This window comes from Eriocheir sinensis, chromosome 14 (assembly GCF_024679095.1).
Source record: "Eriocheir sinensis breed Jianghai 21 chromosome 14, ASM2467909v1, whole genome shotgun sequence".
NCBI classification, from domain to species: domain Eukaryota; kingdom Metazoa; phylum Arthropoda; class Malacostraca; order Decapoda; family Varunidae; genus Eriocheir; species Eriocheir sinensis.
The window spans coordinates 19,675,132-19,690,789 of NC_066522.1; positions in this window are offsets into that span (position 1 = coordinate 19,675,132).

Below are 15,658 nucleotides of genomic sequence, written 5' to 3' on the forward strand. Positions count from 1 at the left end.
ACGAGATGGATCGATTGGCTGTGGAGTCTTTTGTTGTGTTTTACGGGAGAGCTCCAATATGCGTCTGGCCTTTGTGTGTGTGGTGTGTTCCGACGTGAATGTTTCTGGTGGATGTAGAAGATTGTTGGGGATGATATTAACGACGATGGTGGTGGTGATGACGATGATTAGATAGAGAGAAAAGTGGAGAGGGAGACTGATACATAGACAGAGAAAGGAAGAGTTGGTAATAGAGAAGGAGAAAGAGAGTAAGAGAGGCGTGTACTGGTGAATGTAGAGGATTGTTAGTGATGAAAATAAATGATGATATTGGTAGTAATGACGATGATAATAAGAGAGAGAAGGAAAGAGCGAGACTGATACATAGATAGAAAGAGAGAAAGAGAGATGGTAAAAGAGAGATACTAATGACGAGAGGCAGAAAATGGGACAGATTGATGGAGAAAGAGAGAAACAGAGACAGTCCAGGAGAAAGAGTTTAGAAAGAAGGGGAGTACGAGAGAGAGAGAGAGAGAGAGAGAGAGAGAGAGAGAGAGAGAGAGAGAGAGAGAGAGAGAGAGAGAGAGAGAGAGAGAGAGAGAGAGAGAGAGAGAGAGAGAGAGAGAATGGGGGTTTTGCGGTGAAGTAAGGGAGTGTTTCGTGGTGAGAGGCGGTGTGTTGCGGGTACAGGATGCGTGTGAATTGGCGGTGTGTGGTCGGTGGCGAAGGCGTGTGCTTATTTGTGGGTTGGTGCTGGAAATAAAGATGTCGATGCGAAAAAGGGAATTTGGGTCATGAGGCAATTTCCGAAAAGTTCAAGTGAGTAGAATTATTGTTTTGGGAAATGAAGAAGATACATTAGTGGAGTATTACGAGTGGACTGTTGAAGTATTTATGAATCCAAAATTATGATGCACAAAAAAAGGAATGTTCTTGAGTGGATTTGGGTCATGAAGCAGTTTGTGAATGGTTTAGGTGGGTTGAATTAGTGTTTTAGTAAAGGAATGAAGAAGATACATGAGTGGCGTAGAAGATAGGAATTGATGAATCAGGGTTGAAATGAAAGTAATTGGAAAGTGTTGAAAAGAAAGTAATTGGAAAGTAATTGAAAGGAAAGTAATTGGTAAGCTGAATTGGTGTTTTAGTGAAGGAATGAAGATACATGAGTGACGTAGAAGATAGGAATTGATGAGTCAATGTTGAAAGGAAAGTAATTGGAAAGTGTTGGAAAGGAAAGTGTTGAAAAGAAAGTAATTGGAAAGTAATTGAAAGGAAAGTAATTGGTGGGTTGAATTGGTGTTTTAGTGAAGGAATAAAGATACATAAGTGGCGTATAAGATAGGGATTGATGAGTCAGGGTTGAAAGGAAAGTAATTGGTGGGTTGAACTGGTGTTTTAGTGAAGGAATAAAGATACATAAGTGGCGTATAAGATAGGGATTGATGAGTCAGTGTTGAGAGGAAAGTAAATGGATGCCTGACTTTTCTTAATCACTTCATTTTTTTTTAAAGTAAAGGAAAAAGCTCACGTGAAAAAAAAAAGGACACTAAAACTTAATATATAACCGACAGATCAAGCAGAAAACAGCATGTAAAAATAAGTAAGAAATAAGTTTTTTTTTAAGTAAACAACACGGAAAAAAAAGAACGTCCGCTAAAACTTAAAATATAAAAATGACAGATCAAGTAGAAAAAAAAAAAGCAGGTATGTAAAAATATGAGGAAGAAATTCACAAACTCCACAGAGCGAACATCAAAAACAATATATATACACACACACACACTAGATTCTGCATCGAAAAAAACAACAAAAAGTGCATCAATTTATGTGCATAGCAAAAGAACCGGTTACAAGATTTTACGTATCAACCAACTTACTGACAACGGATTACCAAATACATACGACAAACCTAACTTAAAAACCAAGAACTCTCATTTAATATTGCCCCGTGACAGTTGGCTAAATGGTAACTGTCAGCGAGGGGGGGGGGGGGGGAAGAGGGGGCGGGGGGGCTGGCGGGGGATGAATAATACTGCGTCTGGTGGTGAGTTCCTCGTTGGGTTAACCTTTGTAGAGGAGGTGTGAGGAGGTAAAGTTCACGGGCGACATGCCAAAGGGAGTAAGGGAGTAAGGACGTATTTTTAGGCAAGTGGCATTTGGATCTGGGTGACTGAAGGGTGAGGTAGAGGAAGGGGAGGAGGGAGGGGGGGGGGGATTATATGAAGAGGATTGGTTGTTTGTTGAAAGGGAATGTCTTCTGTTCTGGGTGCGTTGGGTGACTGGCTGACTGTTCGGTGAGGTGCTGTCTTTATGGATAGTCGAGCTACTGAGAATTACTGGATGGATGGGTGTCAAGGAACGTGATCATACGGGGAGGAATGGTTGCTGGAAGGGAATGTTTTTTTTCTGGGTGTGTTGGCTGGTTGGCTGTTCGGTGAGGTGCTGTCTTTATGGATAGTCGAGCTACTGAGAATTACTGGATGGATGGGTGTCGAGAAACGTGATCATATGGAAAGGAATGGTTGCAAATCAAACACACACACACACACACACACACACACACACACACACACACACACACAGCACGCCGGGGGTATACACGAATAAGGTGCCCGATAAACAATAAACAACACAAGAACAACTAACGAGCCTACACCATACAATTGTACACTCCTACTGTCTTCCCTTCTCCCCCACCTGTACCTTCGCCACTGACCCACTTCCTCTTCCTACTATACCCTTGATTAAAAAGAAAAGATTGGAGGGGAATGTTCGCCTTTTGGGTGTGTTGGCTGAATGGGTGGCTGATCGGTGAGCTGCTGTCTTTAAGGGCTAAGTCAAGGTTCTAATAGTTACTGGATGGACGGGTGTTGAGGAGAGTAACTGAAGAGATGAGGAAGGCGTAGCTGTCAGATAGGCGATAATTTTCTACTGGGGTATAGGTATTTTGTAGTGAGACAATGCTTTAACGATCATAGAGAGAGAGAGGTGGACTTCGGTAGGTCAAAATCATGCGAAGAACTGATAAACAATAGAAGGATAACCGAAGAAAGAGCGTAGAAATGTATGAGAACTCAGAGTCGACAGAAAACCATGCAGGTGTAGATAAAATTAGAACCTTTACCGTAGCTGAATGAAGCACACTATTAACAGAAAAGAGGGTGGAGGACGTTGGGAAAGGCCTTTGTTGACGAATGGGTTAGTTATTAGGATGGAGTGCATACGTAAATAGATAGATAAATGAATAGATATAGATAGAGAGTGAGAAAGAGAGAAAAAAGAGAGAGAACTGGAGTTGTTGTCGTGAGTGAGGTAGCAGTAGTCAGGGCAATTTTCACGTAAGGGGGGGCGAAGGGGGAGGAAGGGGAGGGGAGAGAGAGAGAGAGAGAGTGCCTGTCGATTGCTCGGGACTTTTTATTCTTTTTTTTTCCACAGGGCAATCGTCGGTGCGATAGTTTTATGTGGAAGCAAATTTTTCAGAAACAGAGAAAATTGTATGGAGCGAACAATTGTCTGTGAGGGAGCCGGTAGGGAGACTGGCTGGCTGGCTGGCTGTCGGGAAATAATAATAGCTGGTGGTGAGGGGGGAGGGTTGTTGGCAGATGTCAGTCAGTCAGGTAGCTGCGGGTTAGGTTAGGTTAGGTGGTGGTAGTTTGAGTGGTTGATGCCGTCAGGGGATAGGGGGAGAGGCAGCAAAGTTAGGTGGCAAAAGACGTCAAGGGTGTTTTTGAATGAAGTAGGTTGAATCTCCAAGGGGCTAGTACTCTATTTATATAGGGAAAGGTCTGAAACTCGATGGTACGCAGTCATGGCTCATACAATGGTCTCCGTCTATAGTAAGCCTCAAAAAAGTGACGTAAATCCCTTGAACACTACCGATCAATCAAGATTACTCACCGCAAACTCCACTTATTCTTCGCTAAAACAAAATTACAAACAGACTAATACATTCAGCACTAGACTGGGTTTCGTATAATGGATACTCAACAAATGACCACATCCACTTATCAGCCTAACCGTTAAAAAAAAAATCAGCCCAGCTTTCAAAGATTATGAGGAAGCATTAGACTCTGATAAAAGTTTAAGAAGTTATGTAGGTATTCAGAAGGCTACCATTAGTGCAAAACCCAACAACAGCAGCTAGTTGGACGCGATGGAACACAACCTGGGGATCCGCTTTTTACGAACAGACAATTAATACGATATAACTAAATACCAAAAAGGGGAAGAAACACACAGTACTCTCTCTCTCTCTCTCTCTCTCTCTCTCTCTCTCTCTCTCTCTCTCTCTCTCTTAGTACTGTCAGGAGTCTTGCAAATGAGTCGTTATGGCACTAAGCTTCATATTTTTAAACATTATGGCACCCAAGCACACATTTCACACGGCTTTCATAGGAGTTTGGGGCATTTCCAGGGCTATTTTTGTGACCCTGGTGGTGGTGGTGGGGGGGGGGGGGTCTGAGTCTTCCTCTATACCATGAACCTAAAAAACACTCATTAGAATCCAACTGATCCTCTCTTTGACCTTTGGAAATAGGTGATGTGAGAGCCGAAAGCGTGTAACAATGCCGAGCTAACCATCACAATAAAGCCGGGTCGAACAAAATGAGAATAGAGTCAGATAAAGAGTGAGGTAGAGTTCGGCGTGGCGGTCAGTGGCGTGCGAATGTTTATACAGGGACAAGCGAGGAGGACAGGCGGGTGACACGACAGGACGATGAGCCGAAGGGACGAGGAACGACAATGATGGTGACCGATAGTGAGTGAGTTGCGGGCGACGGGCAGTGATTTGGTGTAATTCTACCTCGGTCGGAGAGTGAGTGATGGTGATGAGTAAATTGAAATACGGTGAGTAATTCTGACGGGTCGAGATGATGATGATGATGATGATAATGAAGATGATGATATACGGTGATGCGAAGGTGAGTGATTGCCGCTCGTAAATAAAGGATGATGATGATGGTGGTGGTGGCGGTGCGATGGTGAATTACTGAAGATGCTACTAACCCGAAGAAGAAGAAGAAGAAGATGCTTGTCGATAATGATAGACCTAGTTGTTCTGGACTCAACATTTCATTATATTTCCCGACGATGAGTGACAGCGAGTGCAATCAAAGTATCATAGCGAGCAGCAGTAAATAAATAAAAAAACAGTGGTAATACTCGGCAATTATAAACCTGAAGGATGATTGATGGGTGAGCGGGTGAGCTGCTGCGTGAGTGTGGGTGTGGGTGTGGATGTGTATTTAGACAGGGAAATCAAAACACGCCATCTTATCATTATTACACGTTTACCTCAAGCAGAAATCATTAAAAAAAAACGAAAATATACCTGAACGCACACCAGTAAATTACCTGTAAAATTAATGATGGTAAAAAATAAAAATAAAATAAAGGCAGTGTAATAGTATGTAGTAAGTCAAATAGAAAAAAAAAAAAGACATTACCGCATGCCTCTCATTCATTATATATATTAGCCACTTAACTGAAGGCCAAATATGAAAAAAAAACTGTCATAATAATACTACGTCAAGCATGAATGACGTCAAGAGGTGTGTGTGTGTGTGTGTGTGTGTGTGTGTGTGTGTGTGTGTGTGTGTGTGTCTCAGCGTGGCCATATTATCGCATATTCTCACACACGGATTGCATTTTCGTATTTTTCTGACCATAATAATTCTAGCAAAAAAAAAAAAACTATAAAAAACATCAATATTTACCACTTTTAACGATAACTTTAATTTTCTATCGTTATCTGTGTTCTTACGACAGTCCTGGGACCTAAAAATGATGAAAGCAATGTTCAAAGTACGACAGTTTGGCAATGCAGGTGTGTATGTGTGTGTGTGTGTGTGTGTGTGTGTGTGTGTAGGAAGGCAGTGATGTGGTAATGGTGATAGTGATGATGGATGGTGTGCACTGGTATTAAAGAGCGAGCCTATTAGATGCATGCGCCGACTTGGTAACAGTGAAGGCACAGTATAAGAGAAAACGGGAGTCGGGGAGGGAGGGCGTGAACGAAGGGAGAAGATAGAACGAAAGGAATAAAGGGAAGAAAACGTAATACTATGGTGAAGAGAGAGAGAGAGAGAGAGAGAGAGAGAGAGAGAGAGATGACTATGAAAGGGAGAAGAACGATTGGAGGGAAGTATAGGAGATAAACAAGGGAGGAAAGGAGAGAAGAAGAAGGGAAAGAAGAAGAAGAAGAGAGAATGGAAAGGAATAAGAGAGAATAAAGAGGGGCAGATGGAGAGAAGTGAGAGGAGGAAGAGGAGGATATAAGAGGGAGGGAGGGACTTGTAAGGAGGGGTAGGATGGAGGCAAGGGGAGGGGGGTGGACTGATGGGAGGGAGGAGGGTCAAACAGGAGGGAACTTGTTGAGAAGACGGAGATTCAAGGAGGGAAGGAAGGAGGGAGTGAGGGAGGAGAGACAAGGATGGAACGTAGAAACGAGGGTGAGGAGGAGGGAGGGAGAGAGGGAGAGTAAAAGAGGGAACACAAAGAGAAGGAAGATTGAAGACAAGGAAGGAACAAGGAGGGAAGGGGAGGAGAAGATGTACACTTTTTCACTACCAGATATCACCAATAATCAACACCAGCATCCGTGACACCAACAGTGATAAACAAACTGAAGATAATGGGCAACGAAACCATATCTAGCAAGCGAGCCTATTGGTGGAACTTCTGCCTTTCACGTGGCAATAAAAATATAGTGCCCAGCGATGCCCTCCACTTCTGCCCCATAATATAAGACAGCTGAGAGGGAGGGAGAGGAGAGATAGAAGGGGAGAGGTGGAAGGGTTAGTCAGAGAGGAGGAGGGAAGGAAAAAGAGAGAACGGAAGGGAACATGGTTGGAAAAGGGGAGGAAAGGTGAGAGGAGGAAGGGCTGCCCAGAGAGATGGAGGGAGAGAAGGGGAGAACGAAAAGGGAGGAGGGAAAGAGAGCAGTAAAAAGGAAGGGGAGAGGAGGGAGCGAGAGAGGATGAGGGAAGAGAAAGGGGAGAATGGGAAAGGAGGGTAAACAGAAGGGAGGATAGGGAGGGGGGTTAAATCTCCATTACATAACAGACTGCAGCCAATCACAAAAGTATAAAACATCATGTAAAATAATACCTTCACTTAATCCCTTTAGTTCGGGGATAGTCCATTCAGGGGCGTGGTACAGAGCAACGGAGGGGGACACAGTGGCCATGAACTACCAAATCTACAGGAAAGCGAATCCAAGTATCTAAGTCCCCCCTCCAACTGAGTGAACTTTTTTTTTTTCCCTTTAAGAGTAGATCACACACTATCACACATGCCACCTATCTATCTATGTCTCACAAGGTATTTTCTTTATTCTCTGTCACTGGTTATTTATTTCCAGCATACCAGCACTGATCTTGGTTTCTCAGCGTAATTTCTTAAACAAATCCCCACGTGATGGACACCTGAATCCACCTCTGAAAGCCCGCTATAAATCACGGTCACATCCCTTGTCTATGTTTTTACTCTTCTTTATCCAGCCTCCGACATCCCGCAGTCACTTATCTCCTATACTCGTTGCATCGTTTCCCGGGTTAAAGCTTCTATCCTTCCTCACACCAAACATTATGCATATGTATATCTTCTTCTATCGTCTCCTAATCTTGTTGTCCCTCTATCTCTGTCTACGCATTCACGGCTTCGACCACATCACAGTCTACCTCAATCCCAACATCCCTCATTCAGTTATCTCCTACATTCAGGGCATTGTATCCCAGGAAAACACTTACATTACACCCCACATCAAACCTGAGTACGTCACTTTCTCCACCTATAATAGTTTCAATTAATCCCCTTCCAACAAACCGAGTCAAGTCACTCATCTCCACGCTCAACTTTCAGTTTCCCGATATGCAACTCTAACTTTTCGCCGCCCTACACGAACCACCGCGTTCCTGAATGACCTGATCTTCCCTCACACCACACACACAGCAATAAACACATCAATAAACACATACAACACCAATCTACTGGTACTTACACACTAAAGAACCACTGGAAAAGAAGTCACGCGGATGAACACGCGACACTTGCACAGAGCCAGACAGACTGTATGGCAACTGACAACGCTGACTCATAGTGAGGCAGCATCTCGAAACAGGCATCCGGAACAGCGAAACAGTGATTGAATGATTTATATGGAAAGTAGTGGGAGGCGATGTGTGGGGCGCAGTATGAATGGATAATAACAACAGCAGCAGCAGGAGGACATGCTAAATAGTTGAGGTGATAAGTCTGTAGGTTTCGTAATATATGAGTGATTAAGATTGAGTGAGACGGGGAGGTGGCGGCGGAAGTGAGGAAACGGGGCGTGGGCGAGAGTGGCCGAGTGAGTTGGAGGCGAGAGTGGTCGAGCGCTACCATCCTTAACTGGAGGAGGTGGATGCTGGTTTGAATAATAACAAAATGGGTGATATCAATAGCCTACGATTGTTAATGATAGGAGTTGCTACTTCTACTACTACTACTACTACTACTACTACTTCTACTATGTTACTACTTCTACTAATTCAAACACTATCATTACTACTACTACTAAAACCACTACCACTATGATTATTTTACTGACGTTACAGCAAATACAATTACTTAGACTACTGTATTTATTCATCCTGCTGAGACTGTTGTTGTTGCTTCTGCTGTTGCTTTGGAGACCTAGATAAGAGGGGAAATAATGAAGGGGGGAGGGAGGGGGGCGTGGCAGAGGAGGAGGAGGAGCAGCCATGACGCAAGCACATCAAGATTCGTCCTTGAGTCTCGGCACGGCGGCAGCGGCAGACACAGCGGCGGGCGGGCGAGGCAAAGGCTGTAAACGCCCTAAGTCCCGTGTGTGTGTGTGTGTGTGTGTGTGTGTGTCTCACCTGTTCTTTTACTGACACCTGCCTTGCGTCACTGCTTAAGCCGCTACTTATCACCTGGGCGCGATAAGATTGGGGAACACCTGCAGGTCGCTTATCACCAGGGCAGCGCCACTAGACAGCTCGGCGCCGCCACTGCCTTCCTCATTACACACACACACACACACACACACACACACACACACACATACACACACACACCAGGATGCCTTTGCTAAGTGTCAAATCATATACCATCACGCCATCTATTGGTTGTTTGTGGTTTAAAGTGTAAGAGAGGGTTTTCCTGATAGCGTGAGAGAGAGAGAGAGAGAGAGAGAGAGATCACTATAAATCGTTTTGCCTCGACATAACATAAAGTAAGAGGATAGTGTTAAGACAGGGGAGGATTGCATATTGTAAAGGACATTGTGGCTGGATTTGATTTATTATGGTGGGAGATGAAAATATTATATGCGGACAGCCGGGAGCGAATGTGGGGAGTGACCTTGGATTTGCGTTTTACCTCCAGCCGTGAAATTGTTGTAATGTTGCATAATGTTTAATATGTATTTTCTCTCTCTCTCTCTCTCTCTCCTCCATATATATTTATTTATCTATCTATCTATCTATGTCTATCTATTTCCCTCTATACCTATAACTGTTATATATTTCTTTGCATCAACAACTATCTATCTGTCTATCTACATTATATTATTGTCTATTTAACACTCTCTCTCTCTCTCTCTCTCTCTCTCTCTCTCTCTCTCTCTCTCTCTCTCTCTCTCTCTCTCTCTCTCTCCTCCAACACCTGGGCAGCCTGACCGCGCAGTATTTAGGAGTCTACCTTTGGACAGGAGAGCTCCACAAACTTGGGACCACTTGGACAGGCAGACCCAGTAATTATAGCTTGCACCTTGCCGGCCGCCGCCCCTCCTGCTGCCTCCTTGCCTTGGGGGCCGAGTCCGCCGCTGCCCTGGTTCTCCCTCTCGAGCTGGTGCGGCTTAGCGTTGCCCTGCGTCACATAACTCTGCCTCCGTTCTCTAGTGCCCTACTGCTTCCTAGATTCCTCGGAGGGATCTGTGGTTAGTCAAGTGGGTTTGGAGTGAGTGTGTGGGCTTGCAGGTGTGTGCGCGTGTGTGTGGAGGGGCGTATGTGTGTGTGGGAGGATGTGTGTGTTTGTGTGGTGTGTGTGTGTGTGTGTGTGTGTGTGTGTGTGTGTGTGTGTGCTCTCTAATTATCTCCCACGTTAGCTTTCTCTTATCACTTTCACCTAACATATTATTTTTCGAACCTTGGTGACCTCTACTCTCGCCAGGTGATGTCAGGTGTTCTCCAGGTATAGGGTGGGTGGTGGTGACCGAGGAGCCGTTTGTGTTTTCTTCCTTTCTTTCCCCGTGTGTGTGGGTGGGTGAGTGTGTGCGTGGATGCAAGTAGCGTGGTGGGTAGAGGCGGAGGGAGTTGCTGCAAGTATACAGGAATTCGTCTGTTTTTTTTGTGATATTGGAGTTTGATTTTTTTTTATGGTGATGAATGGTCGTGCACTGTGACTAAATTCCTGTTGCTGCTATGAATGTCTCAAAGTCTGCAGCTCGTCACTACTATTTATGTATGAAGTCATCTCTCCTTCTTTAACTTAAACGGATACTTTATTGCTCAGACTGTCAATGCCATTTTCTATATAGGTGAAGAAGTTGGTCTCGCAATGTGGTGCAGTTCATAATGTTTCTCAGACTGTTAATGTGCTTACGTGTGTCCCCCATGACCATTTATACATAGATTTATCTCCAATTTTACGAGACTCAAAAGGTTATCCGATCAAGTTTTTTTTTTTTTTTTTTTTTTTAGTCAGCGTGCAATATGGCGCCGTGCGTGTTGTTGCTCAGGACGTATTTATGAGTCTGTCCCATGACCAGCGGATTTCTTCTGTTTTTGCCGCTGCTGCTCTCTGGTCTCCTTGCACGCCTTCCCTCGCAGCCCATCTCCTTAAGTGCTCGCTACAGGATCGTTTTCGCCCTTACACGCTGCCTCGGGAAGGTTGAAGGCGCCCCGAACACTGAACGCTGTCTGCTTTTTCTGGCGCGTCGCTGCCCAGAGTGGTTGAACTTTACAGTACCTTCGTGGAGGCGCTATTGATCCCTGCCTCCGTCTTCTACACGTGTGCTGGCCTTTGACTCACTCTCTCTGCCTCGCTGGACGCTTGTGTTTATGCTATTTCGTTAACTCTTTCTTAGCGACTCTGAATATAACAAACTTGTGCTAACTTTGCCTCATTCCGCCTTGCTAGCCCTTTCTTGTAGTCCTTCTAAATGCCTATCCATAAACTTGTATTCCCTTTGACTCTCTGCCTCGCTATAGAGTCTTGTGTTTGTCATTTTCTTCAGTCTCTCTTAACGCCTCTTCATATATGCTTGTACTGACTTCGACTCGCTCTGCTTCGCTAGTCTTTTCTCCTATGTTGTTTCCTTTAGTCCATGTTAACTCCTCTTCACATACCTGTAGTGCCTCTGCCTCACATGACTTTACTAACCCTACCTCGTGTTGATGTTTAGTGCACCTTCACAGTCCCTCGCACTTGCCCTGTCTCCCTCGTTTTGCCTGTGTGGTCGTGTGCTGCCCTCAGTCACGTACCGCACCTTTCACACCCATGCTGCCCTTTGACAATTTAACTCACTGTGTCTTACCATTCCTTCGCGGTTATTTCTGTTCGGTCTGACCTTCTGCATTGTCTTCGCGGGTCCCTGAGATGACGTGTGTTACCCTCAGTCACGTAGGTAGGTATGTGGCGCCTTCTACACCTGTGCTGCCCCTTTAACCCTTTGATTGCCACTGCCTCACTAGCCCTTCGTGTCTACTATATGTTTCGTCTCACTTATTAACCCGGTTGTAGGGATGTGCGCTGCCTGTAGTCACGTATGGAGGCTATTATCCATGTGTTGTTTTCTCATTCCTTGACTCAATCGTTCTGTTTCGCCCTTTGCGTTCTTTTTTGTTTCTTCTGGCGCCCTCAACCTTACGTCGTCTTCAATGTCACCTATTTGAACGTGTGTCTTGCCTTGTAACGCACTGAACCTCACTAATTTACACGTTTTTTTTCTTAAGGCTTTTTCTCAGCTTGTTCTTTTAGCCCATCTTAACTCTAAATTGTCTCCTTTGCTACCTGTATAAACGTATGTCCTGCCCTGTAACGCACTCCACCTCATTAACTCACTCTGTTTTATGGTTTCTTAAAGCAATATATATATTTTTTATTTTTAGCGATGTTTGTTCCCTCACCCCTTTCATTAACGTTGTATTGTCTCTATTACCTTCTATCTGGACGTGAGTGTGTCTTGCCCGGTGACGCACAACCAAATTAACTCGCATCTTTTTGTTCCTGAAGACTATTTCCAACACTAATTTGTTCCTTCATTCCTTCTTAACACTGTCTGGTCTCCATTGCCAGCTGAGTGGACGTGTGCCTAGCTTGTCTTTTGACGCACTCTACTTTACAAACTCAGGCATTTTTTTTTTATTCCACGAGGTTTTCTAACGCTAATTCCTTCATCCCTTCGAAACTCTGTCTTGCCTCCATTGCCAGCTGCTCAGACGTGTGCCTTGCTCTGTGACACCCTCTACCTCACTAACTCGCATGTCTTTTTGTTCCGTAAGGCTTTTTTGGGCTCTCATTTATTCCTTCATCCCTTTCTGACGCTGCCTTATCTCCATTGCTACCTGTTTGGACGTGTGCCTTGCTCTGTGATGCACTCTAACACTCTATTCGCACATTTTTTTGTTCCTCGAGGTTTTCTTAGGGCTGATTTGCTTCCTCTGCCCTTCTTAACACTATTTTGTCCCCATTGCCAGCCGGGTGGACGTGTGCCTTACCTTGTGGCGCACTCTACTTTACAAACTCAGGCATTTTTTTTTGTTCCAGGAGTTTTTTTAGCGCTGATTTGTTTTCTCAGCCCTTCTTAACATTGTCTTGTTCCCATTGCCAGCTGGGCGGACGTGTGCTGCCGCCAGTCACGTCCTGAACCTGCTGGTCGGCAAGGGGCGGCAGCGGAGAGTTACAAGTCACCGCCTGGCCTTGTATGTGATTCAGTCTTTCATTGTCTGTCACTCCCGGGCCATGAACTATGCCCAGCACGCACGTTTTGCAACCTTTTTTTCTCCAACTTTTATATATATTGGTTCTTGCTTTATTTTGGAATTTGTGTGCGTTATGTCGTCTCGATCATATTTACCTTCCGTTTGACTTCATCACAAGCTTCATATCTCTTTTATTTATATTTGTTAATGTCTTATTAGTATACCAAGCTTGTCTGAGTGCGTTACGTCAAGCCTAGATCAATTTACTTCGTTTTGGTTTCGTCAGGGTTAAGCCGATATTCATAATTACTAATCTGTTATGATCGTCGAGTTTAAGTGACGCTTTCACAGATCGCCGCCACTGGTATCGATCAAAACAAACAAAACTGACTGTGAAAGCGTCCCTGTGTGCAGCGTCGCGGCTCGATCACGTTCTCCCGGTACATCGCGTCGCCTTGCACCGGGACAAGGCCGGCTTACGAAGTCTTGTCTGGTAGGTGTTAAGTTTGTCACCTTGAATATAAAAAGAAACTAGTGACACATTGACAATCACCGTGTATCTATTTTTTAATACGAATCACTGATGCTCTACGCGTGATCTTGTGTTATGTATGAAAATAGAAGTTACTGCTCCTTTACTTATCTTTTTCTTACAATGATGCTGTGTATAATATGCAGTACTGAAAAAACTGCATATACATAGCTCCCATTTATAATACGTAGATTTTCACAGATTTCAAACTGTACAGAACTTGTCGAGAAGCGGGACGAGAAATGACGAACAGTGGAAAAAAGGATAAGATTTCTTTCCCAGTGCAGAGAGAACAGAAATAAAAGAGGTGCAGAGACTGAAGGAGGAATATATACAAAAGAAAGACGTTCGTGGCTGCCTAAGGATCACATACACACAGCAACACGAAACATCATAATGAAGGAAAGGGATGAGCGTTCGTATACACACACACACACACACACACACACACACACACACACGTAAATACTCCCTGGCAGCCTACACATTCCCGAGGCTTAGCGCGGCGATAACGTGATTCAGAGATAAAGTATAAAGGGAGGACCGCGCCGCACACCTGCAACTCGCGGCTTACTGCTTATCGCGCGCCGGGACGAAGAAAAAACTAAAACGAGGATAGCCATTCGCCTTCCTGGTATTTTCTCCGCTGTCCTCGCTGGGTTAGAAGATAGTAAGTTACATACTATTGATTTTTTCTTAATTTTCTATTTTTAGTAAAACTCAAACTATCCAAACGCCTCATTTCATACTATTTTCGACATCGACAGGTTTAAAAGATAGTGTCTCAAATTACCGATCTTTCTTCCTTTTCTATATTCATTTCATAGTTATTTCGACATCGACAAGGTTAAAAGATAGAAAGCTGCATATTACCGATTTTTTCTTCATTTTCTATTTTTGCCAAGAAACTTTAGAATTATCAAAAGCTTCATTGTATAGTAATTTCGACAGCCATTCATCTCCTTCTCCCTTTGTCCTACTCTTCCCGTGCTGCATATCGTGTTACTGATACGTACCTTTGTCATTTTTTCTCTGATATGATAAACCACAAAACGCAGTGACGTCATTCCATCGTGATTAAACAGTTTCAATTAGATCAGTCTTTCCTCTGCCTGCCAATCTCTCCGTTTGCTAAGGTGAGTCACGCCAGTAAGGTTAGGTAGGGTAAGAAAGGGTATAGTTTGTTACTTGCAAAACCATACCAGTGAATCCCAAGTGAACCGAACAAGCAAGAGTGGGTTAGGTGAGGGAGTAACGCTGTCAACACTTTTCACCTTTAAGCGGCTGCCCTGTGTGTTGGGTAAGGTGAGTAAGGCCAGTAAGTTACGTATATTAGTTATGGTTGCTTGTACAGCCAGATTAGAAAACCCAAAACGAATCGAACAAGCAAGTTAAGGACACGGGAAGCTAGTAATTTTAGAACACTCCTCACCTCGAAGCGGATGCCGTGTGTCGTGGTGGGCGGCGGCGACTCGTCCGTTTTCATGGTAACTTGCTGAGGTCACGGGGAACAAAGTACGGCACCCCAATCGAAGGATCAGCTGCAATGGGGACGCAAAAAGACGGGTCCCGGAGGTCCTTGACGAAGGTAAACGACGTTTTTCTGAGCCAAGCCGAGACTGATGCGGTTAAGAGTGACTGATGTTTGCCTTGACAGAGAGATTGAAACGATGCAGTGTCAGTTCATATTACTCACGACTCACTTAATGATGACATACTAATTATCGTGCTGGAAATATATACAGCAGACAAAATAGAGGATCCAGTGAGTGAGTTGATTCATATTGCAAGTGACTATAACCCAGACAAGTAAAATTTATAGAAAACGGAGATGAATCACTTACTCGAACGCTCGCGGATCAATGTTCGAAGCTAACGAGAATAACACTGTAATATATGGCTTTCCGAAGCGTGTGGTCTGAGAAACATAAATGTCAATAAATAAAAGTATATATCTACGTGTTATTAGTAAGTTGGAATGCATGCAAGGAACACATCAGCTGAGTCACAACCATAAGGAGATAACTATGAGACATGCAAGTTCATAGTTTTAACCCAATGAGTCACCCAGTAGTAGGTGATGGGGTTAATAAAATATGTATAAGATTCATAGTAAAACAAATATCTTTCCTCCATTTTTATTTTACTTGGTTCAACAGTACAGTCAACTCTCACTGGAGACATCAAGAGGAAGAAGAACAGGGGATTGGGGGTTCGG